This window comes from Tupaia chinensis, unplaced genomic scaffold, assembly GCF_000334495.1.
Source record: "Tupaia chinensis unplaced genomic scaffold, TupChi_1.0 Scaffold144806_1, whole genome shotgun sequence".
In the NCBI taxonomy this organism is placed as follows: domain Eukaryota; kingdom Metazoa; phylum Chordata; class Mammalia; order Scandentia; family Tupaiidae; genus Tupaia; species Tupaia belangeri.
The window spans coordinates 222362-235688 of NW_006204667.1; positions in this window are offsets into that span (position 1 = coordinate 222362).

Sequence of the window (13327 nt, forward strand, 5' to 3'; positions counted from 1 at the left end):
GCCAGGCCACAATTCCTTCTCCTCCACTCTCCTCTCTGGATTTTGGACACACATGCACATGTTCCTGGCATGTTTTTAGTTGCTGGGTCCAGGACTCGAACCATGGTTGACTATGTGGGAGTCCAGTAATGTAACCATTAAGCCATTTGCTGGTCTTTTTATTGCTGATTTTTGAATTTATAAAAAAAAAACTTTAATTAGATACATACGGTTGCTTAAATTATGAAGAAAGTAGATTTAAAAATGACTCCTAATTTGGGGAAGTTGGATAAAGAAATCTTGAGTAGTGAAATTGGTTTTGGACTGGCCAGTAACCTGGCAGGTAAGGCTAGATCTCACATGGCCAGCTACACAGATCGGTCCTGGACCCACCAGCTCGAAAAACTTACCAGTTACGTGTGTGCGTGCCTGAAATCCTGAAAAGAGAGTTTGGGTGTGATCATGCCCTATGGGGAATGTTTTCTCTCTTTCCTTCTCATTGTTTTTTTTTTTTTTTTCTTTGCATGTTTCAGAAAATATTTTAGTTTTGCCTTTTGAACCCAGTAACTTCAAGATGGACACTGTGTCCCAGAAACACTTCATCTATGATAATGAAAATAGGGCTGTCGTATTTTAAAAGACTCTTTAAATACAGCTAAAGAAAGGTACGGAGGGTAGAACGCCTGCCGTTTTGGTTCACGAAGCAGGGAGGGTCACAACTGAGCAGCAGCATGTAACTCAGTCGATGGAGGCTTGTCTGCCTCTGAACCAGATGTCATGGTGTGAGCCTGCACTTGGAGCTAGGGCTGTAACTGAAGGAGATTTTCGAGGTCTTGGGAATGAGAAAACGTTTTTCGCATGAGCAAAGGATATGCATCATTTTGACCAGAGGTTCAACTATAGATGATCATCTGGAAGGATGCGCGCAACAGTTCCATCATGTTTATACTCGCACGCTTTTTCCACAAAATGCAACCTTCCTCTCCTTAAATTGAAGCCAGCCTTGTGACAGATTTGATCAAGAGAACGCTCTGGGAATGGTGGTGTGTCCCTTGAAGACCTGGGCTTAGGAGGCTGGGTGGTTTCTGCCTTTTCAATTGGTACAGACTTGCTGCCACGTAAGGGATCCTAGCCTCGGCTTCTACCTGCTGACAGGCTGCGTGAGCAGAGGAGGCCGGTCGTCCCAAGTGCCCTCGCCAGCTCAGCCTCAGAAAGCTTATGGGTTGAATTCAGCTCAATGAGTAAGCTCAAGAAGACCAGGAAATGAATCATCCAGTAGACTAAAGGACACAAAATACAGGACACTGTCCTGATTTCAGGCCACTGCGTGTGGAGTGGTAGGCTATGTAACAGTGAGTAACCGGTACACAGTGTCTAAGCCCCAGCTGCATTCCAGACCTTACTAGGCAAGTGGGAAACTGGTAGAAGATGCCTACTTGGATACCATTTAAAAAAATACTTTTTGGCTGAAAAAAGAAAATTAAAAAGACAAAAGTTTACATATACATAGAGAGAGGGTCAGCATGGTGGTTAATGTGCTGGGCTCTCACATAGTCAACCATGGTTTGAATCCTGGAAAATCATGCCAGGTGCGTGCGTACATGTCCAAAATCGTAAGAGGAGAATGCAGGAGAAAGGACTGAGGCATGGCCTCTCTCCGAAAGGGGGATTTCTCACTTTTGTTCTCTCTGGCATGGATATGTGCCTTATGACAAAAACCCATAAACAAAACAAAACAAAAACAAAGGTAGAAGCGGCAAAGAACAGAAAGAACTACACGGTCAGTCTGAGACTTGGGGCCCTAAGCCGAGTCCCATGGCAGGGTCCTGTGGACAGAGAGGGCTGCAGGAGGCAATGGGGCCCTGAGACACAGCTCGTTATATAGTGGGGAGTGGCTTAGAGACGAGGCGGGCTGGCTTCTCCTGCTGGGTGTGCACAACTGAGCTCCAGCTCCCTGGATGTAGAGCACTCCGAGAGGTCTGGACGAGGTGCCTGGTAGCAGATGACGCTCTCACCATGGCCAGCTGTCCGTGCAGGGTGGTGGACAAGGCAGGGAGCGGGAGGACCAGGATGACAAGTTCCCAAGCTCCACTTCCCCTCCCAGAACAAGTCGGGTAGGATTATAAGGTGGCTACATTAGTATGCAGGCAAAGGAAGGGTGAAATTAGTTAGTATTTCTAAATAACTTTCTTTGACCGTTAGGTTGGTGACTCCTAGAATAAGTCAGGCCATATCTTAATTAAACAAGCACACACATAATATGATAATGGGCAATTATATTTAAAATTGTAATATATTTTTGCAGTATTGAGTTTCTTTATATACATATCTCCTTTAGAGGCCTCTGAGTCTCCCAGTAAGGTACGTAGGATGCTGTTGTTTTCTCCATTTTAACTGAGAAGATGGGTCATAAATGGAAGACTGAGAGATGCTCAACATTACAAGATGAAAGTAATAGAACCAGGACTTGCATTCAGCACTCTTAATTCTTTTTCCTTTTTTTTTGCCATAGGGCACGTGCAGAAAGACAGAGACAGAGAGACAGAAGGCGAGAAATCACACCCAGAGGGGATAGCCACGCTGTAATCCCTTCTCCTCTATTCTCCTCTCGGGATCTTGGGCACGCACACACACGTGCCCAGCATGAGTTTAAGTCACTGGGTCTGGGACTCGAACCGCAGTTGACTACATGGGAGTCCGGTGACATAGCCATTACACCATCTGCTGATCCCAGCACTTTTAATTCTAAGAACAGTGGAGGGACAGTGCTTACAGCCTAGATGGATATAATTATATGACATTTAAGCACTGACTTGGAATTTTTTTTTTTTTTTTAGATAGGGTATCACTTTGTCTTTACCCTCCTGCCTCACCTCCCCAGTAGCTGGGTCAGCAGGTCCATATCAGCACGCCCAAATGGACTTTATAAAAAAATCTATATTTATATATACATATGCATTTGTGCATTCATCTGTACATATAAATTTATTCCAAAGACATATTTTTAATCTTATAATAGGCTTATAAAACATATAAAAACGAAATATTGTTGTACATAAATGAATACTCATTATAAAAATAAGTCATGCCCAATAAAATTTTCTATAGCATATATATGCTAACCTGATATTTAAAAAGTACTTTTACTTATTCTTGTACATTGATTTCTCAAGTATTATTCCAGAAAATACATTTCCAGCATCTTGCATAGTTTTTAGGTATCATCGTTACTGATATAATGTTGTCTAGCAAAAAGGTTACACATCGACAGTTTTCACTAAAATAAGCTGTCATCAGCACATTTCCTTATGAAATAATAGTCATTAAAAATAGGATATTCTCTTAGCTGAAGTGACAGCTCATCACCTTGTCAATTTTCTGTAATAATATACACTTTACAATACGGTGCTAACAAGACACAAAGTAGCATTTCAGTCATCTACTCTCATGTCAAAATGGAGACTAGAGGTACGAAATTCAAAGGAAAGATGCCAATTAAATGCCTTCTGCCCAGCCAGTGCTCCGGTACCACACGATAACGTGATCTGTATCCTCTTATCAAATATTAGATACCGGAGTTTCACCATGTTCATTTTCTTCTCTCTCCTTTTTCAGTGTTAACCCCAAGCATATTGTTCAAACCGTTATAAGACTTGACAGTGAGATTGTCAAACCAGAGAGATTTGGGACCCAGAGCCTAGGCAGACACAGGATTGCAGAAAAAGCAGAAAGCATTTTGGGTCTGTCATAATGGAGTTTACATTTTCAGCACTGGCTAGCTGTCTGACTTTATTCCAAAGAACTTTTCCAAGTTTCAGTTTCCTTTTATTAACATGGAGCTATTCATTCTATCTCACTGGGAGAGCGTGAGGGTTGAGTGGGATAATGTTTGTTAAGTGCTTAGCCCAGAGCCCAGTACTTAGGAAGAGAAGGCTGCAAATGCTGGTTCTGTATGTGCCCCGTGATCAGATGTTATTCCATTGGCTTCTAGCTTCCATCATCTCTGTTGAGAAATCAGCTCAGTCTCCCTGTTGCTTCTCTGAATCCTTTAAGAGGTTTTCACTTTTATTTTCAACAGTTCAACTGTTTCCCTTTGTATTTGTCTTGCCTCAAATTCATTGTATTACCTGAATATGTGGCTGGAAGTCTTTCATCTGCTCTGAAAATAAATCTCAGCTGTTATCTTTTTAAAAATCCTACCTAGCCCATTCTTTTCCTCCTATTCCAGAACTCAATTATTCCATGTTAGACTCTATCACTGAGTCTGCTATTAGTTACACTCCTTTCTATATTTTCAATGTTTTAAAAGAATTTTAAATTTTATTTATTACTATTATTATTTCTTAATTTACTATAGAACACACACACTCACCAGAGAAACAGAGAGAGAGAATGAAAAGCAAGCCACCAGGTCTGGGACTTGAACCACAGTCAGTCCCAGCACCTTGACCATCATGTTACCTGCTGGTTCCTCAATTCTCTTTTTTATCCTATACTTCAACTTAACTAAACTTTTCTTCAGCTACATCTAAACTAACATACATTACTTTGATTTTTTTTATTATGACAATATTCAAACACTGAAGAATTGAAAGAATTTTACATTGAACACTCATATATTCACCAACTAGTTTTGACCATTAATATTATACTGCACTTAGATACCATCAAATGTGTCGTTGAACTCCCACTTGATTGACTGCGGTTCAAGTCCTGGACCTAGTGACTTGAAAATCACACTGGACACATGTGTGCATGTGTCCAAGATCCTGGATGGAGAATGGAAGAGAAGGGATTGTGGCATGGCCATCTTCCCTGGGGAGTGATTTCTCACTTTCCCTTTCACAGTGTCTGTCTCTGAGTGGTTTAAAACTACAGAAAGTTCTGGAGGCTAGAAGCCTGAATCAAGACATTGGCAGGACCGTACTTTCTTGGACAGTTCTAGGGCACAATCCTTCCCTGTCTCTGGTGTTTGCCAGCCACCCTCTGCATTCCTTGGCTTATAGAGGTATCTCTGTAGTCAATGGCATCTTCTCCCTGTGTATCCTTATATCGTCTTCCCTCTGTGTGTCTGTTCCTGCTTCCAAATTTCCCCATTTATAAGGACAATAAAATTTTTTTTTTGAGAATATTTGCTATAGGGTGCATGTGCTCGCCAGAGAGAGATGGAGAAACAGAAAGTTAGAAATTACCCCCCGGGGGAATGGCCACGCCACAATCCCTTCTTCTCCATTCTCCTCTTGGGATCTTGGGCATGTATGCACACTCCATAGCTGCTGGGTTTGGAACTTGAACCACGGTCAACTACATGGGAGTCCAGCGACATAATCATTATGCCAACTGCTGGCCCCCCAAGGACTTAATGGAGCGGGACCCACCCTAACCACCTCATTTCAACTTGATTCCCTCTGAAATGACCATATTCTAAATAAGGTCCAAGCTGGGATTTTTGGCCTTACTTTAATGAGTCAGTTAGTAACAGAAATAACTGAATATGTGATTGAGACCATTGAAAATTTTGGTACACCAATAAATTACTTTTCCAATGATGGTAGATCTCACAGAAATCTTGTATTTGTTTTTGTTTGTTTGTTTATTTTCAGGCTTTGCCATAGGCTTTATGTACTTGCTGGAGAGAGGCAGAGAGAGACAGAGCAGGAAAGTGAGAAATCACCCTCTAGGAGGGATGGCCATACTGCAATCTCTTCTTCTCCTTTCTCCTTTCAGGATTTTGGGCATGCATGCACACCCATCTGGTGGGATTCTCAAGTCACAGGATCTGGGGCTCCAAGTGCAGTTGGCCAGTAAGAGTCCAGTGCCTTAATGAATTACCATGCCCCCTACTGGCCCCTCTCACAGAAAGCTTAATGTTAGTCCAGCACACATTTCATAATATACATCCAAAATAGTGGATAGACTGGGGTAGAAAGGGTTCGGGTTTGAGGAGTAGAATGTTTGTGTTGTGAGCACAAAAAAACTCCATAACGCACTCAGGAAACTATCTTCTCAGATTAAAATGGTATGTCTTCAGAATTGTTTTATAATTTGTTCTGAAAGTAGATTTAACAGGAGCCTTCTGGCCACCAATAATCCAAATAGTGTATTAAAGTATATTTTTAAGCTCTGAGATAAAAATGGATATAATATGTGAACAGATATTGGTTCACGGAAAAGGAATACTATATAAAAAAGGAAATTTGAGAAATAAAATGAAAAACATACTGGAGGTCATAACAACAGCTTGGAGAATCAGAAATAAAATCAATGAACTTGAAGATAAGCCAGTAGAAACAAGCCAACCAAAACTAAGAGAAAAAAAAAAAAAAAAAAAAAAGAGACGACCTGTATTAACCCTTTAGTTGTTGAACAATCTCAGGACATCTAATTTACATGAAATTGGAGAGTATTTTTGTTTTTTCCGATAGGGCATGTGCACTCGCCAGACAGACAGAGAGAGACAGAGAGACAGAGAGGGAGAAATCACCCCCCAGGGGGGATGGCCATGCCGCAATCCCTTCTCCTCCATTCTCCTCTCGGGATCTTGGGCATGCACACACACGTGCCTGGCATGAGTTTAAGCCACCAGATCTGGGACACGAACTGCAGTCAACTACATGGGAGTCCAGTGACATAGTCATTACACTAACTGCTGGCCCCTAATTTACATGGAATTGGAAGTATAGAGAGGGAGAGAAAATAATTGTATTGGAAAAAACTTTTAAAGGAAGTATGTTCAACATTTTTCCAAAATAAAAAAAATTATAAAAGCTTAATTACTTATTGAAGATAAAGTTCAATGTGACTTACAAAGTGATTTTTTAAAAAAGTTTACTTATTTCTTCTGAGACAGAGAGGGAGGGGAATGCCCCAACACGGGCCTCATGCTCTGATCCAGCCCCAACCTTAGTCAGCTTGGATCATGGGTACTGGTGCGTGTACCTGGTGGTACAGGGAGTCCTCCAGTTACAAACCAGGGACCTTTCCATGTAGGTTCAATATTCCAGTGTGGTGTTACCAGCAGGTAGCATAGTGGTTGAAGTGCTGGAATCCTACATGGTTGACCACACTTTGAGTCCTGGACCTGGCATCTTGAAACTCATGCCCAGGCATACGTGTGTACATGCCCAAAATCCTAAGAGGAGAATGGAGAAGAAGAGATTGCTGTGTGGCCATTCCCCCTGAGGGGTTATTTCTTACTTTCTGTCTCTCTGTCTCTCCAGTGAGCATATGCACCCTATAGCAAAAATCTCTCTTAAAAAAAAAAAACAAAACAAACAACTATTTATTTATTTGTTCCAAAAGGGAGGGAGAGAAAGAGAGAGAAAGTGATGTATTTTAATGCAGCAAACTGATTCGTATTTGAATTATGATTTTTTAAAATATTTATTTTTATTATTTTAATTTGCTATGGGGCACATGTGCTCACCAGAGAGACACAGAGAAAGAGAAAACATGAAACAGCAAGCTGCCAGATCTAGGACTCAAAAACCATGACCAGCCATGTGGTAGTCCAGTGCCTTAACCACTGTGCCACTTGATAGCTCCAAGTTATGATTTTTAAATAGCTTTACTAAGAAATATTTACAAATTTAGCCATTCATATTTCATGTACAATTTGATAAGTTTGTGTAACGGCAGTTAGTGTAATGGCTATGTCACTGGACTCCCATGTAGTCGACACGGTTTAAATCCAGGACCCGGTGGCTTAAACTCACGCCGGGCGCTTGTGCATGCGTGCCCAAGATCCTGAGAGGAGAATGGAGGAGAAGGGATTGCGGTGTGGCCATACCACCCCCCCGGGGGGGGTGATTTCTCGCTTTCTGTCTCTCTGTCTCTTTCTGTCTCTCTGGTGAGCGCATGCACCCTATAGCAAAAACCTCTCCAAAAAAAAGAAAAAAAAAAACTTGATTTATCTCTTTATTACAGAAGTGAGAGGGACACACCAAAAGAGAAAGACACACCCAGTAGGGTCTCCATTTTGTAATCTACTTCCACCTCCAGCCATCCCTGGATCATAAGTGCATGCACAAATGGCTTGTTTAGGGAGGTCTCTGGATGCAAATCTGGAACGCTTCCATGTGGATTGGCCTCACAGGGCATTGGTAAGTTTCAGCATACAAATATACCCTTCTGCCCATTTGTAAATTTCCTCTCCTGTTTTTCCCCCTGGTCTCCAGACAACTGGTGATCAGATTTCTGTCACTATAGCTTAGTTTTTATTTTCTAGAATTTTACATAAGTGGAATAATACTATATCTATTTCTATTTTGTTTGGTTTCTGTCACTCAGCACAATTATTTGGAGGTTTATTTCTTTTTAAAAATTTTGTTTTTTATTTCATGAGAGAGAGCGAGATACACGACTTCTCCAATGGGGACTCGATGCCCTGATCCACCCCCAGCACCAGTCATCCTGGGATCATGGACACATGCCTGTGTCCAGCACGTTCAGGGAGATCTCCAGATGCAAACCCAGAACCTTCCCGTGTGGGTCAGCCTTGGGGAGCACTGCTTTTTATCACTATGCCACCATCTAGCCCCTTATCTGAAAGTCTGTGTCATGACTAGTAAGAATTCATTCTTGTTCATTGCTAAATAATATCATTGTACTGAATGATTACAACCGGTGAAACTAAGTGACGGTGATCGAAGCCAGGAAGGTTATTGGCCCAGCGGGAGGAGGAAGGACGTTGACTGGGAAGGGCCATGATGTGGTCGTCTAGGTGCTGTGCACATGAGTGTGCATGTCTGTCACAATCCTCCGAACTGTCAACTTAGCATACGCATTCCACTGTGTGTCATTTACACCTCAACAGGATGAAAAGAAATGGCAGCATGTTAAACATTTCCAGTTTGGGTCAGCCAGAAGGCATGATGGTTAAGGCTACTGGATCCCACATGGCTGACTGCTCGGCTCAAGTCCTGGACCCGGAAACATGCCAGGTGTGTGTGCATGTGTGCCTAAAATTTTAAGAAGAGAATATAAGAAAGGACTGTGGTGTGGCTATCTCCCCTGGGGGGTGATTTCTCTCTTTATGTCTCTCTGTGTCTCTCTGGCAAGCACACACCAACGATAGTGAAAATCTCTCTTAAAAAAATCACCAGGTTTATAGCCCAATTGTTAAGCTAGTTTGTTGATATTCTCATGTGCTTGAGTCAATGATTTATTTTTAATATTTCTCCAGAAGTATTATCTTTTGACATAATTTTTAAGTGTTTCTTGATAACTGAACTTTTTTGTAAGACAAATTTATGAAAAGCTTGTTTTATGACAGGCTTTATCAAAACATTCTAACTAATCAATCATCACTTCCTCCAAGTTATCTTTTGAGTTCTTTAATTTGCTAGAGGGTGTGTGCCCTCACCAGAGAGAGACAGAAAGAGGGAGAGAGAAGGAAAGTGAGAAAGCACCACCCCACACACACCACTCATGGAGGATGGTCATGCCACACCCCTTTTCCATTTCGTCTTTTGTGATTTTGAGCATGCGTGCGCAGTGCCTGGTGTGTTCTTTTTTTCTTTTCTTTTCCTTTTTTTTTTTTTTAAAGAATTATTTTATTTAGGGACCATCAGGTGGCAAAATGGTTATATCACTGGACTCGCGTATAGTTGACCTGACACAGCAACTTGAAACTCATGTCGGGTGCGTGTGCGTGCGTGCCCAAGATCCCTAGGAGAGAATGGAGGAGAAGGGATTGTGGCATGGCCATCCCCCTGGGGGGTGATTTCTTGCTTTCTTTCTTTCTGTCTCTCCAGTGAGAGTATGTGTCCTATAACAAAAATCTCTCTCTTAAAAAATATATAGTATTTATTTGTTTGTTTATTTAAACTTGACCAGAGCAAGACAGAATGAGAGAGAGAGAGAGAGAGAGAGAGGGAAAGTGAAAAAGCCAGCTACCAGGTCTGGGACTTGAACTGTGGTCAGCCGTGTGGGAGTCCGACACCCTTAACCACCACACCACCTTTGGGTCCCATGGTGTATTTTTCAATCTAACTGGTACCGGACTGGAACTGCGAAGTCTGCCATGTGGGATCCAGCTGCCTTAACCACCATGTCATTGACCATCCCCCAAGTTATCATTTTTTTCCTTATAGACCATAGTTTAGTTTATTTTTAAGACTCATCATGCCATGAATTCATAGGGAATAGATTCCAGAAGCTCAGGTTTCTTTCTGATGGTCCTCACAGAGTGTGCTTCTCTGGGTGGAGCAGGCTGGCATTTTAGTTGAACCCAGGTGCCTTTCTCTTTGGCTTCCTTCTTTTTCTGGTCATTTTCCTTCATACATTTTATGCTCTGGCCAGCCAGGAACAAACCAACAACCTCAGTACTGAGCTGCCTTTCACCACACAAAACCCTTTCTCTGGTCCTCAGAAAAATGTCCAACTCCTTGGCCTCCCAGCCTCTCTGAAGAGCTACCCCTTTCTGTGTCCGCGGCCTTGCTTCGGCCTGTCTTTCATTCCCCACACAGGCTGCCGGGTTTACTCTGTGAGCTGAGCCTGCCAAACCCAACCTGTGTCCACGTCTGTGAAGTGTGCTTCGTCAGACCTTCACGAGGCTGGACCTCTCCTAGCGCCCCCTCTCAACTTCACTGCTACTTCTTCCGCAAGACTTCTGCTCAAGTCCCCACCATGCCGACCCTATTCCTACCCCTAGACAGTCTTTACGGGGTTACCTGTGTTTTATATATTACATATGTTTCGATTGATGGCAGCCTTATTTAGTGTCCTGTTATTTTACCTGTACTGGTCTGATTGTGTCCCTGTCTTAAACTATAAGCCAGGCTGTGCATCCACAGCTCCCGGCCCTTCCCCTTGTGATCTCAGTGGACAGTGCTCCGCGGGGGAGGCGGAGTGAGCGTGGACAGCCTCATCCCTCTGTGACAGCTGCTCTTGGAGAATGTCATTATTCCTAGTCCCCTAAACAGTGTTTGGAACCCAGTGGGTGTTCCAAAAATACTGTTGAAAAATGAATTTTTAAATGGAGTGGTTTCCAGCGGAACAAGAGAACCAAGGAACTTATTTTAGCTGTCATCTTTTCCATTTATATTGCATTGGTGATTCCTTGCAAAGAAAAGCTACATTTAAAGAAGTGAAAATAGAGGCCAGCCGGTGGTGGTGGAGGTGCTGGTCTCCCATGTGGCTGACCATCATGTGAGTCCTGGGCCCAGTGGCTTGAAAATCATTCCAAGCATGTGTGGGTGTGTGCCCAAACCCCAAGGGGAGAATGGTGAAGAAAGAATTGTGGGGTGGCCATCCCCCTAGGCGATGATTTCTCTCTTTTTCTTCTCACACGTTCTCCCTCTGTGAAGCTCACATGCCCTATGACAAAAAAATCTAAAAAAAAAGTGAAAATAACCAAAATTCTGATATAAATGACAAAAGAATCAATTGTGTGACTGTATTGTTTAAGACAGAAACTGCTTAAAATAATGTGTTCATGGTCCTGACACTTTCATTTTAATTATCATAGGCAGAATGTATCTCTGTTTTTCGTTAACACTTGCATCTGTAATTGTGTGTTAGTCATAAGTAACGAATGTGCTGCAGTATCAGATGTTACTATCTTTATACGTCTTTTGGCATAAATCCACTTTGCTAGGTAGATTAGATTTCATAATAATTTATATGAGTCTTTGAACTGAAAAATAGTCCTCATTCTTAAACATTAAATATGCTAATGAAAATACCACATTTCATTTCAAAGGAAATATAACATTTTCTTCCCTAAATTCAAGCAAACACAATAACATAGATAAATAAAGGAAATCTGGATTTGGGAACTGAAATTTAAAATGACCGAGCATGTAAAATTTAGGAGAGATTCTCTATCAAGTAGCACATATTTATTTACGTTTAGCATAAAGATCCTGCATAAAAGCTTCCATTTTCCATTTCCATTTTTAAAAGAAGTGTTTATTTAATTTTATTAATGATGATGATGATGATGATTTTCATTCAACACAGAGAGAGAGGGAAAGTGAGAAAGCAAGATGCCAGCTTCAGGGCTTGAACCGTAGTTGGCCATGCGGGAGTCCAATGGTTTAAGTACCATGCCACCTGCCGGCCCACTACTTTCAATTTTCTGAGAAGTATTTAATCACTGCAGGGCTAGACTTTTTTCTTCCTAACTTCACTTTGGACTCTGAGATTAATGGTCAGATTAGGTGAATTTGGCCTATCTGATAAGTGACTGATCCCTCCCACATATATCCCCTTTCCTGCATTGATAACAACCACAAAAAAGCCACCTCCTTTGCCTTCCGACCCACCTACTAAATACAAATGCTGCAGCTAGTGTGTTTAAAAAAAAAAAAATAAAAACAGACATTTTATTACAGCACAGCATTTCCTCCTTTTTCTCTGTGGTATCATTTGAAGTCTGTTTTTTAAAACAGAAGTTGAACAAATGAATCCTTCTGTCCTCACTTTCAGTTGTCAGCAGTGCTTCAGTGCGAGATGAAATAAATTGCCAAGCCCTTTCATCTTCTATAATCAGCTCCGCACAGCTGAGTACACCCACAGCCCTGCACGCAGCCGCTGCCAGCTCTTACCCTAGGCAGAACAGGAAGTCTTTGTGAGTGCCACGTTGCCAGTGCTCTACCCAGGAGTGGGTTTATTTTGGTTCCCTCCTTCCTTTCTTGCTCCCTCGCCTCTTCCACCTCCTTTCTCCCTGCCTGCATGACGAATGTGCAGTTCATTTCCTGTAGGGAAGGAGTTTTTAGGGAGTAACGCTATTTTTTTCCAGGTATGTCCGGTGGAGGTTTTATTTTTCACCCTGCAACGCAATCATGCATAATATCGTTGCTGAAGTCATAGACGTGTGGGCAAAATTTACAAATTGGAATCAATGGGAGAAGGTTTAAACCACATCTTTACCATGTCGAAAAGTTTCTTTTTTTCCTTCTTTCTTTCCTTTTTTTTTTTAAAAAAAAAATTTGACAGAGGGTGCGGGTGCATACATTCATCTGAGAGAGAGAGAGAACTAAAGAAGTAAAGCAAAAAGAAAGTACCCCCGTTGGGCCATCCGTGGTCCCTGTTCCTGCATCCCTCCCTTCTGTCAGGATTCTGGGCATGCATCCATACACTCCTGGCGTGTTTTCCAAATTGCCAGGTCCAGGACCCAACAGTTTAGTCGGCCATGTGGGATCCAGCCGCGTGCTTAACAATCAGGCCTCAGTGCTTCATTTTTAAAAGTAGAGAAACATCATATTTATATGTATGATACCAAGGCATCCACAGAGGTTTTACTTACTGCAGTCTAGATTTTATCTCTCTAGCACCCAAAGTATACGGAAAACTATTAGAAAACGAAGCAGGATGTAAGAGTTGATGTAGGGGCTGGAAACAA